A 12,199-nucleotide genomic window follows, 5' to 3' on the forward strand; every position below is an offset into this window, starting at 1 on the left:
GAGGATACTAGAGGCCATCATCAGGAGGACACTGCTTCCCAGGTTGGGATACAGGGAGGGCCTGACTCGCTTACAGCTCTGGCTTCTCAATGCCATCATGCAGATGACAGTGTTTGACATCTAGGGACCTCCTTCTTTCTAGAGATGGAGGATACTATAGCTGAGGGATTCAAGGGTCGCAGGCAGCTTCCCTATGCTCACTGGATCACCGTTCCTCATCCGCAGAGTTGTGATTGATAAGCCCCCTGGCATGATGGATGAGTATACAGGTGCCACTACAGAGTTCCCAGCTTACAACCTGTCACAGAGGATCAGACACGCCACTCCTCAGGCACCCAGTCAGCCTAGCCGTCGCCCCGACGTGCCAGAGTCTGCAGCTCAGCAGGATGAGATCATCAGAGGGATTGCAGCCACTGAGGAGGAGGAGCTAGAGGCACAGCAGGAGGTGAGCGAGTACAGTGATAGCTCCGACGACGACTACCAGCCTATACCTCAGATGCCTCCACGCAGACACGATGCAGAGGCCGGTAGCTCCAGTTCTGCTCCACCTGCTCCACAGACAGACCCCGCTCTCATTGCTATTCTTGAGCGGATGCAGCAGGATCAGACACGACAGGCACAGGAGACAGCTGCCAACTTCGCACAGTTTCAGGCTCGTCAGGACGAGTTTCCAGCGGCAGCAGCAGCTCCTTCAGCACCAGCAGTTACTTATGCAGCAGCAGCTCATGGGATTCATGCAGCATGTAGTGACAGCTATTGGGGTCCCAATGCCACAGCCTTCGCCCCAGCTTGCACAGCCTCCTACCACTTCGACGACTCCAGCAGTACAGCCCATCGGGCTTCAGAGTCAGGGACAGCCTCCTAGTTCAGTTCACGTCACCTCCAGTACAGGTGTCCCAGTGGTTAGCCTCACCGGGTGTTGCCCCGCAGTTCACGCCTTTTCAGACGGGCTTTACACCAGAGCAGTCTTCCTCGCTGTTCGTGCCTGAGTCATCAGTCTCCAGGAGTCTTGGAGCATCATTCAGCGAGTTGACCGGCATGCCTACTCCTGCCTCACATGCATACTGCCGGACCGTCTACAGCAGCTCCAGCTATCATGACCACTCAGAGGCTCCCCTCGTCTGTCGCCTCGTCAGATCCTACGACAGACTTACCTTGCAGCGTCACAGGCAGCACCAGCCCCAGCTCAGACCCAGACCGCTTCAGCGACACTTCCTGCTTCAGAGGGTCAGTCAGTTCAGAGCTCAGGATCAGATGATGATGCCGCCCAGTTCCATCTTGCTCCACGTACTTCAGCGCCCGACTCGTCCGCTGCAGCCCCAGCCGTCCTGACCCTTAGGTTTTGGTGTTTGACGCCAAAGGGGGAGAGGGTTTGAGTATGTAGACTCAGGGGGAGCGAGCTTTTAGGGGGAGCTAGTTATCTAGTATTAGCTTATTATATACATTTGGAGTTTCATTTGTGTGATACACTATTACTTATGCATTCGTGTGTTTACTTTCATGCATACTATTATATATATGTGATAGTGCTATCTACGTGATTGTGATATTTGACATGTGTGATTTCTACTTTGCTTTATCTATATGTCATATCACTTGAGTAATGCTCATTTGCCCTTTGCTTCCGCGGTTTATACTTCGAAGCAAATGAGCTTTGTAATTAGTACTCATGCTTAATTCATATCCTTTGAGTACATTGTGTTGGCTTGGGTCATATAAGCTTGACTAACTCTTTTGTTCTTATTGACAAAAGCTTATATGAACCAAGCCCGTCAAAAACCTCACTCCATAACATACTCGAGGTGGTATTGTCATCAATCACCAAAAAGGGGGAGATTGAAAGCATCTAGGCCCCTAGTTGGATTTCGGTGATTAATGTCAATACAAGATTACTATGACTAACGTGTGTTTTGCAGAGGCAATTAAGTTAGGTCATGGTAATGGAGATCGATTGGGCAATCGAGGTTGTCATGCCCCTACGATGGATATCGTTTCGGTTTTCAAAGGATGGACGACAAGGTTAAGGATAACTAGTTGTAAGTGTCAATTGGAGTTGGAGAGACACTTAGAGTAGTTTAGGACTTTGTTTTTCCTTTGGCCGTACTATGAAGGGGGGTATGAACGGGTAGCTTGACCTAGTTGAGTCTAGTGAGTTAGGTGTGGTGCACACTTGTTAAAACTAGCTCTAGGTAGCTCCTATGAATGCCTAAGATCCTTTGGAGCAAACTTCATTCACATATGTTCGAAAGTTTGGAGGTGAATGGAGGGTCAAACACTGACCGGACGCTGGCTTCCGGTGCGACCGGACGCTGGCCGCAGGGTCCGGTCAGTTCGTTTTGACTGAGGTGGTTAAGTCTGTTGTGACCGGACGCTGGAAGGTTGTGTGATCGGACGCTGAGGGCTAGCGTCCGGTCGACTCCAGTTAAGGGTCCAGACTTGGAAAAGAGTGACCGGACGCGTCCGGTCAGTGTGACCGGACCCTGTGTATCCAGCGTCCGGTCGTTTACAGTAAGCATCCAAGAGCGACCGGACGCGTCCGGGTCTGTACTGACCGGACCCTGGCAGCGTCCGGTCATCACTTGAAAAACTTGATCCCCGTGGTCCAATGAACTGACCGGACCCTGCGGCCAGCGTAACGGTCGGCACCGGAGCCACCAGCCCGTCCGGTCAGTGTTTGACCCTCCATTCACTTCCAACTTCCGAACATATGTGAATGAAGTTTGCTCAAAAGATCTTAGGCCATTCATAGGAGCTACCTAGAGCTAGTTTTAATAAGTGTGCACCACACCTAACTCACTAGACTTAACTAGGTCAAGCTACCCGTTTCATACCCCCTTCATAGTACAGCCAAAGAAAAAAACAAAGTCCTAAAACTACTCTAAGTGTCTCTCCAACTCCATTGACACTTAGAACTAGTTTATCCTTAACATTGTCGTCCAACCTTTGAAAACCGAAATGATTTCCATCGTAGGGGCATGACAACCTCGATTGCCCAATCGATCTCCATTACCAGACCTCCTAACTTAAATTATCTCTGCAAAACACATGTTAGTCATAGTAATCTTGTATTGACATTAATCACCGAATCCAATAGGGGCCAGATGCTTTCAATCTCCCCCTTTTTGGTGATTGATGACAATACCACCTCGAGTATGTTATGGAGTGAGGTTTTTGACAGGGCTTGGTTCATATAAGCTTTTGTCAATAAGAACAAAAGAGTTAGTCACGCTTATATGACCCAAGCCAACACAATGTACTCAAAGAATATGAATTAAGCATGAGTACTAATAACAAAGCTCATTTGCTTCGAAGTATAAACGCGGAAGCAAAAGCAAATGAGCATTACACAGTGATATGACATATAGATAAAGCAAAGTAGAAGTCACACATGTCAAATATCACAACCACGTAGATAGCACTATCACATATAATATAATAGTATGCATGAAAGTAAACACACGAATGCATAAGTAATAGTGTATCACACAAATAAAACTCCAAAAGTATATAATAAGCTAATACTAGATAACTAGCTCCCCCTGAAACTAGCTCCCCCTAAGTCTACATACTCAAACCCTCTCCCCCTTTGGCGTCAAACACCAAAACCTAGGGGTCGGACGGCGGGGCTGCAGCGGACGAGTCGGGCACTGAAGTACGTGGAGCAAGATGGAACTGGGCGCCATCATCATCTGACCCTGAGCTCTGAACTGACTGACCCTCTGAAGCAGGAAGTGTCGCTGAAGCGGTCTGGGTCTGAGCTGGGGCTGGTGCTGCCTGTGAAGCTACAAGTATGTCTGTCGTAGGATCTGACGAGGCGACAGACGAGGGGAGCCTCTGAGTAGTCATGATAGCTGGAGCTGCTGTAGATGGACCGGCAGTATGCATGTGAGGCGGAGTAGGCATGCCAGTCAACTCGCTGAATGATGCTCCAAGACTCCTGGAGACTGACGACTCAGGCACGAATAGCGAGGACGTCTGCTCTGGTGAGAAACCCGTGTGATAAGGAGTGAACTGCGGGGCTACACCAGGTGAGGCTAACCACTGGGACATCTGTACAGGAGGTGAAGTGAACTGAGCTGGAGGCTGTCCCTGACTCTGAAGCCCAATGGGCTGTACTGTTGGAGTCGTCGAAGTGGTAGGAGGCTGTGCAAGCTGGGGCGAAGTCTGTGGCAGTGGGATCCCAATGGCTGTTACTACATGCTGCATGAATCCCATGAGCTGCTGCTGCATAAGTAACTGCTGGTGCTGAAGGAGCTGCTGCTGCCGCTGAAACTCGTCCTGACGAGCCTGAAACTGTGCGAAGTTTGTAGCTGTCTCCTAATGCCTGTTGTGTCTGATCCTGCTGCATCCGCTCAAGAATAGCAATGAGAGCGGGGTCTATCTGCGGAGCAGGTGGAGCAGAACTGGAGCTACCTGCCTCTGCATCGTGTCTACGTGGAGGCATCTGAGGTATAGGCTGGTAGTCGTCGTCGGAGCTGTCACTGTACTCACTCACCTCCTGCTGTGCCTCTAGCTCCTCCTCCTCAGTGGCTGCAATCCCTCTGATGATCTCGTCCTGCTGAGCTGCAGACTCTGGCACAGTCGGGACGACGGCTAGGCTGTCTGGGTGCCTGGAGGAGTGGCGTGTCTGATCCTCTGTGACAGGTTGTAAGCTGGGAACTCTGTAGTGGCACCTGTATACTCATCCATCATGCCAGGGGGCTTATCAATCACAACTCTGCGGATGAGGAACATGATCCAGTGAGCATAGGGAAGCTGCCTGCGACCCTTGAATCCCTCAGCTATAGTATCCTCCATCTCTGAAAGAAGGAGGTCCCAGATGTCAAACACTGTCATCTGCATGATGGCATTGAGAAGCCAGAGCTGTAAGCGAGTCAGGCCCTCCCTGTATCCCAACCTGGGAAGCAAGTGTCCTCCTGATGATGGCCTCTAGTATCCTCGCTGTAGGAGTCAAGTCACTGGGGTTCCTGCTCGACCCCTCACCAAACGGCTCCTTGAAGCAATGGCGCACTAAGTCTGTAGGGGGCACCAACCCTCCATGAGGACGCCTGGGAGGCTCCTGATGTCCATAGCAAACCTCATGCATCCTTACAGGCTGCTCCTGTAGTCTCAGTATCTCTCTGGCCCTGCTACTCGTCACTCTATAGTCTTTGCCGTTGAAGGCAAAGTGAATGAATCTGTGATGAGGATCGATGTAGAGCGAGGCATAAAACTGACGAACCCAAGAAGGTACATATATCCCTGTCCGTCCAATCAGATCTGACAGTCCTGGCAAATATGACAAATATTGCCGAATCCCCTCTCCGGCTGCTGCCACAATGGACTCTATCTGACAGACCCTCTGTGATCTGAACACTGCCCCACTGTTGAGATATGCATTGTAGAAATCCTCCTGCAGTGGCGTGTAGAACCCCTCAGCTGCTCTCTCATCCCTCCTCGGAGGAAACCAAACCTCAAACTCAACAAACCGCAGCTGCTGAACCTGCCTGGCTGTAGCGGCCCTCAAGTCGAGGTGAACCACTGGAGGCTGGACCCTGTGGTCTGGGCGGAGGGCGTGAACCCCTGCGCTGTGTAGCTGGCCTCGGTGGAACTGCAGCACTGGTACGACTCGAGCGGCGTAGCTGAGGTGCCGGCTCGGTCTCCTGACTCTCCTGAGTCTCCTGGGCTGGCTGAGGCTCTGCTGGTGGAGGCTGCTGCTGTGCTGACGGACCCTCCTCAATGGCAACCCGTCGTCCTGCAAGCGTGGCAGTCCCAGCTGGACTACCGTGACGACGCTCAACCTCCTCAATCGCAGCTCTGACTGCGGGTGAAACTGGCTGATCTGCAATGACAACTCCGCTGCGGGTGCCACCTCTCTCGGCACGCTCTGCGGCCTCTGCAACAGCTGCTGCTCTAGCTGTCTCTGCGTCGGGGTACTTCCGCTTCTTGGATGTTACCTGCTTGGTTGACTTGCCTTTAGATCCGGCTGGCTGGCGAGGCGGGGGCCTCCTATCATCATCACCTGGGCCACCACCAACATTCTTGGTGCGAGCCATCTGACAAGATGGTGAACTGCCGCTGATGAAGATCAACTGTCAAACTGCCGCTTACGAGGCTTGGCCTCGATCCTTACTCGCGAGCTTGGCTCCGAGTTAACTGCCAACTGCCGGACGAAACACAACGGAACCGACTCGCTGCACGAAAGAATAGATGGATATACAAATAAATACCATATGTCTAATAGATACGAAACCCTAGTAGAGAAAGCAATGTAGATGTGAAATTGAATCGAATGGCTTTCTACCTGACAAACAACGAACCGAGAAGAGATAAGATGTCATGCGAGGGATCCTCGGAACCAGGCTAGGGTTAGGTCAAACGCCCTGAATGCAATGGGGAATCAGTGCATTTAGAATTGATCTAGATCACAATTGGAGATCAAGATTGAAACGCAAAACTTGCCTTACCAAACAATGGGAGGATAGGGCAAGAGCACTTGGCGAAGATTTTCAGCCTTGGCACCGATGGAACGACGAGCTTGGGCGCGAGGAGGCCAGCGAGGAGCTGAGCAGGCGTGGTGGTGCGTGGGACGAGCCGCGAGGCTTGGTGGTGCGCTAGGCCGTGGCGCGAGGCTCGGCTGCAGGGCACGGGGAGGCTGCGGCACGGCTGGGCAGGGGCACGGAGGCGCGGGCGCGAGGTGAGGCGCGAGGAGGCGGCGGTGCAACCGTGCGGCGGCTCGGCGAGGCAACGGCGGTGTGGCTTGGTGGCTTGGGCTAGGGCACGGCGGCGGCTCGGGCTTAGATCAAGGAAGAAGAAAAGGTTCGGATAAATAACCCCCAAAACGCGATAGAAAAGGAAACGAGAAAAGAGTCCTTAAGACGCGCGAGATCCACTGACCGGACGCTCCGGTGGTAGCGACCGGACGCTACCACCCAGCGTCCGGTCGATTCCAGAGAGGTCCAAATCCTCTAGAATCGGGACCGGACGCGTCCGGTGGTCCATGACCGGACGCAGGCAGGGTCCGGTCAGTACAATTTGATCTTCCTCCGATCGACCGGACGCTGAACCTTTTCTGACCGGACGCACAGACGCAGCGTCCGGTCACTCCTTCAGCAGCAGTTCACCTCCTGTGAACTGACCGGACGCTGGACAGCAGCGTCCGGTGCAGCGTCCGGTGCACCTTTTCAAGCAAACCTTCAACCTTCCTTCGCGCTGCCTGTTCCCAATCAAGTCCCAACTTAAATAAGATCCAAATAAACACCAATTGGGACTGATGTGAGTGACCTCTCTCAAACCCTCATATTTTTCAAAGTATTTTGCCTTAGGCTATAATTCTTTTTAAGAAAATAGGCAACAAGAGGGCAAATGGAACAAAACGACAAAACAACATTCATGCATATGTAATGCTTGTAAGTAAATCTAGTTGCTTGTCAAGTTTGATCCAAGGTTAAGCTTCTTCACACGCTTTTCGGCGGTTATCTTAACCATGTTAGACAAGCCCTATATGCATTTCCACAAATTAAACATGTTGTATATTACAATGAATGCAAGGGACAACACAAGCTCAATTTTTTGTGAAGTTACTAAAATCAAGTACATTGAGCTCGTTCCGCAATCTACAAAATGTAGCTTCATCTAGCGGTTTAGTGAAGATATCCGCTAATTGATCTTCGGATCTTACACCTTCTAGTGATATATCATTTTTAGCTACATGATCTCTTAGAAAGTGATGGCGGATATCTATATGCTTGGTGCGAGAGTGTTGAACCGGATTATTTGCAAGTTTTACCGCACTTTCATTGTCACACAAAAGAGGTACTTTCTCTAGAACTACTCCATAGTCTAGTAAAGTTTGTTTCATGTATAATATTTGTGCACAACAAGCACCCGCGGCAATGTATTCCGCTTCGGCGGTGGACAAAGCCACACTATTTTGTTTCTTGGAGGACCAAGACACAAGTGATCTACCAAGCAAATGGCACCCTCCGGATGTGCTCTTTCTATCAACTTTGCATCCGGCGTAATCCGAATCGGAATAGCCAATTAATTCAAATAAAGCTCCTTTGGGATACCAAAGGCCAATGCTTGGCGTGTGCTTAAGATACCTAAGGATTCTTTTTACGGCAATTAAATGTGTTTCCTTAGGACTAGCTTGAAACCTAGCACACATACACACACTAAACATGATGTCGGGCCTAGATGCGGTTAAATATAACAAGCTACCAATCATAGAACGGTAGAGAGTTTGATCAACCGAGTTACCTCCCTCATCTAGGTCGAGATGTCCATTGGTAGGCATTGGGGTCTTGATTGGCTTACATTCATCCATCTTGAATCTCTTGAGAAGGTCTTTTGTGTATTTCTCTTGAGAGATGAAGATGCCTTCTTTCATTTGCTTGACTTGAAAACCAAGAAAGAATGTAAGCTCACCAATCATTGACATCTCGAACTCCTTAGACATCAATTCACCAAATTCTTTGCATGAGTCTTCATTTGATGATCCAAAGATAATGTCATCAACATATACTTGACAAATGAAGATATGCCCATCAAGCTTCTTGGTGAATAGTGTGGTGTCGACCTTCCCAATGGTGAAGCCCTTCTCAATAAGGAAATCCCGAAGGCGCTCATACCAAGCTCTTGGGGCTTGCTTAAGCCCATATAGTGCCTTGGACAACCTATAAACATGATTAGGATATCTAGGGTCTTCAAACCCGGGAGGTTGATCAACATAGACTAGTTCATTAATAAAGCCATTTAAGAATGCACTTTTCACATCCATTTGATATAGTTTCATTTCATGATGTGATGCATATGCAAGAAGGATACGGATGGCTTCTAATCTTGCAACCGGTGCAAAGGTTTCTCCAAAATCTAAACCTTCAACTTGAGAGAACCCCTTTGCCACTAGTCTTGCCTTGTTCCTCACAACAACACCTTGATCATCTTGCTTGTTGCGGAACACCCACTTTGTTCCAATCACTCTTGCACCTTTTGGTCGCTCTTCAAGATTCCATACTTCATTCCGAGTGAAGTTGTTCAACTCTTCATGCATGGCATTGATCCAATCCGGATCTTTTAGAGCTTCTTCTACCTTGGTAGGCTCATAGCAAGAGACAAAAGAGTGATGAGCAATAAATGAGGTAAGTTTTTGAGATCTAGTCATCACCCCCTTTGTTGGACTCCCTATGATGAGATCTTGTGGATGATCTTGTAGGAGAGGTGTATTTCTTCTATTGACCACTTGAGGAGGAGGTTGTGGAGCATCAACATCTTGTGCTTGTACCACCATTTGCTCATGGGAGATGTGAGTATCTTCATTTTCTACTCTCCCAACTTTATCACCATCTTGTGGTACATTTGATGAAGAGGGTTGGTTAATGACTTGTACATCATCTTCATCATCTTTTGGCTTGATGTCTCCCACCTAGAATATTCTTCATAGCCTCCCTCAATGGTTCATCACCTACATCATCAAGATTCTCATGTGCTCCTTGGGAGCCGTTAGATTCATCAAATTCCACATCATATGTTTCTTCAACCAAGCCGGTGGCATGATTAAATACTCTATATGCTTTGGACTTCAATGAGTAACCAACAAGAAAACCTATATCACAACGCCTTTGAAACTTCCCTAGGTGTTGCCGCTTCTTGTAGATGTAGCACTTGCAACCAAACACCCTAAAGAAGGAGACGTCCGGCTTCTTCCCATTGAGCAACTCATATGGTGTCTTGACAAGGAACTTTTGAAGAAATAGGCGGTTGGATGCATAACATGCGGTGTTGATTGCTTCCGCCCATAGAGCTTCGGGGGTGTTGTACTCATCTAGCATTGTCCTTGCAAGAGTGATCAAAGTCCGGTTCTTCCTCTCAACTACACTATTTTGTTGAGGAGTATAGGTTGCGGAAGACTTCATGTTTGATTCCAACTTCATCACAATAAGCTTCTATGTTTGTGTTGTCAAACTCTTTGCCATTGTCACTTCTTATCTTCTTGAGCTTCACTTCAAATTCATTTTGTGCTCTCTTGGCAAACTTCTTGAAACAAGATGCAACTTCGGATTTGTCATGAAGGAAGAACACCCATGTATATCTTGAATAGTCATCCACAATCACAAGACAATAGAGATTTCCTGCCCAAACTCTTGTATGTTGTTGGTCCGAATAAATCCATGTGTAGGAGTTCTAGCACTCTTGTGGTTGACATGAAAGCTTTGGTTGGATGAGTGTTTGCAACTTGCTTGCCGGCTTGACATGCACTACAAAGCTTGTCCTTCTCAAACTTCACATCCTTCAACCCTCTCACCAAATCATTCTTCATAAGCTTCTTGAGTGAGCTCATCCCAACATGAGCAAGTCCTTCTATGCCATAGCCACCCAAGTGTTGTTTTGGTGAATAGGCAAGTCTTCAAGTTTGCATCTTCGGAGGTGAAGTCAACTAGATATAAGGTTGTTGTATCTAAATCCATTGAATATCACTTGATTGTCATCTACCTTAGATACAACCACCTCCTTCTCGGTGAACAAGCATTGGAAGCCAAGATCACACAATTGACCAACGGATAGCAAGTTGAAACTCAATGAAGCAACATAGAGCACATTTGAGATGGAATGATCATTTGATATTGCCACTTTGCCCAATCCTTTGACCTTGCCCTTTGAATTATCTCCAAATGTTATTTTCTCTTGTCCATCTACCTCTTCATCTAGTGAGGTGAACATACGAGGATCACCGGTCATATGTTGAGTGCAACCACTATCAATAACCCAATGACTTCCACCGGTCTTGTAGTTCACCTACACACAAGAGATTCAAGCTTTAGGGATCCAAGCTTGTTGAGGGCCCTTCACCTTCTCAACAAGTGACTTAGCCACCCAAATTTTCTTAGGCCTACTCTTGTTGGGGGGACCTAAGAACATGACTTTCATCTTTCCACTCGAATCTTTTCTAAGCATGTAGTGAGCATTGAAAGCAAAGGGTCTAGCATGCTTGGGCAAGGGTTGTGGTGGTGGAGTTTGACACTCATGAGCAAAGTGGCCTTCTTGTCCACACTCAAAACATCTCTTTGGCTTTAGGCTTTGGCTTTGATTGTTGGTGTTGAGCTTGAGCCTTCTTCTTCTCTACACATTGCCATATATCCAATGCCACTTCTATCCATCTTCATGACGGTATTCATGAGTAGCTCACTTTGGAGATGCTTGCCTCTAGCAAACTTGCTCAATCCCACCTTGAGATGCTCTTTCTCCATCTTGAGCTTCTTGTTCTCTTCTTGAGAATATCATTGTTCTTCTCCTCCTTGAGTTTCTTGATTTCTTCTTTTAACTTCTCATTCTCAAGGATCACCTCTTTGTCATGATCAAGAGTTTCTAGCACAATGGTGTTGTGACTTTTCATCTCTTCAAGATCTTTCATGAGCTTCTCATTGTTACTCTTGAGCTTGACATACTCATTATAGTCATTGCATTCAACCACTTGCTTGCCCTTGCTACTAGATCCATGCTCAATGCTTTCATCAATTAAATCATCACATGAGGTAGCTATATCAATCTTAACAACATGGTTAGTAGCATCATGTGGCTCATTTGGTAAGAATTCTTGTGCAATAATAAGGGTATCATAATTGATCTTTAGAGTTGCATATTCATCTTTTAGCTTATTGTGACTAGTGATAAGCTCATTGTGTACCCACTCAAGTTTATCATTTTTATCTTTAAGCTCTTTCTTAGAAGATTTGAGCTCCTTGAGTTTGGATGATATAGAATCATTTGTTTCCTTGAGCTCATCATTAGCCTTTTCTAATGTATCACTACTTAGCTAAGAGTGAATCATTTTTAGCATCAAGCTTTTCATTTGTAGCTCTACTCTTTCTAATGATCTTAGTATATTTTCTAAGTATTTTGACAAGATCATCATAAGTAGGTGAGTCATCATCATCGCTATCACTATCATCACTAGCATGTTCATCATCACTACTATCATCACTCTTAGTTACCTTGCGTTCACCTTTGGCCATAAGGCATAGGTGTGTAGAGGATGATGGCGATGGTGGTGGTGAAGATGCAAGATCAATAGCAATGGCGGCCACCTTTTCATCGTCACTATCATCATCGGATGATCCACTTGATGAATCAATGTCCGTGAGCCAATCACCGACAATATAGGCCTTGCCACTCTTCTTCTTCTTGTAGAACTCCCTCTTTTTGCCATCTCTCTTCTTGT

This window comes from Miscanthus floridulus, chromosome 12 (assembly GCF_019320115.1).
Source record: "Miscanthus floridulus cultivar M001 chromosome 12, ASM1932011v1, whole genome shotgun sequence".
Classification (NCBI taxonomy): domain Eukaryota; kingdom Viridiplantae; phylum Streptophyta; class Magnoliopsida; order Poales; family Poaceae; genus Miscanthus; species Miscanthus floridulus.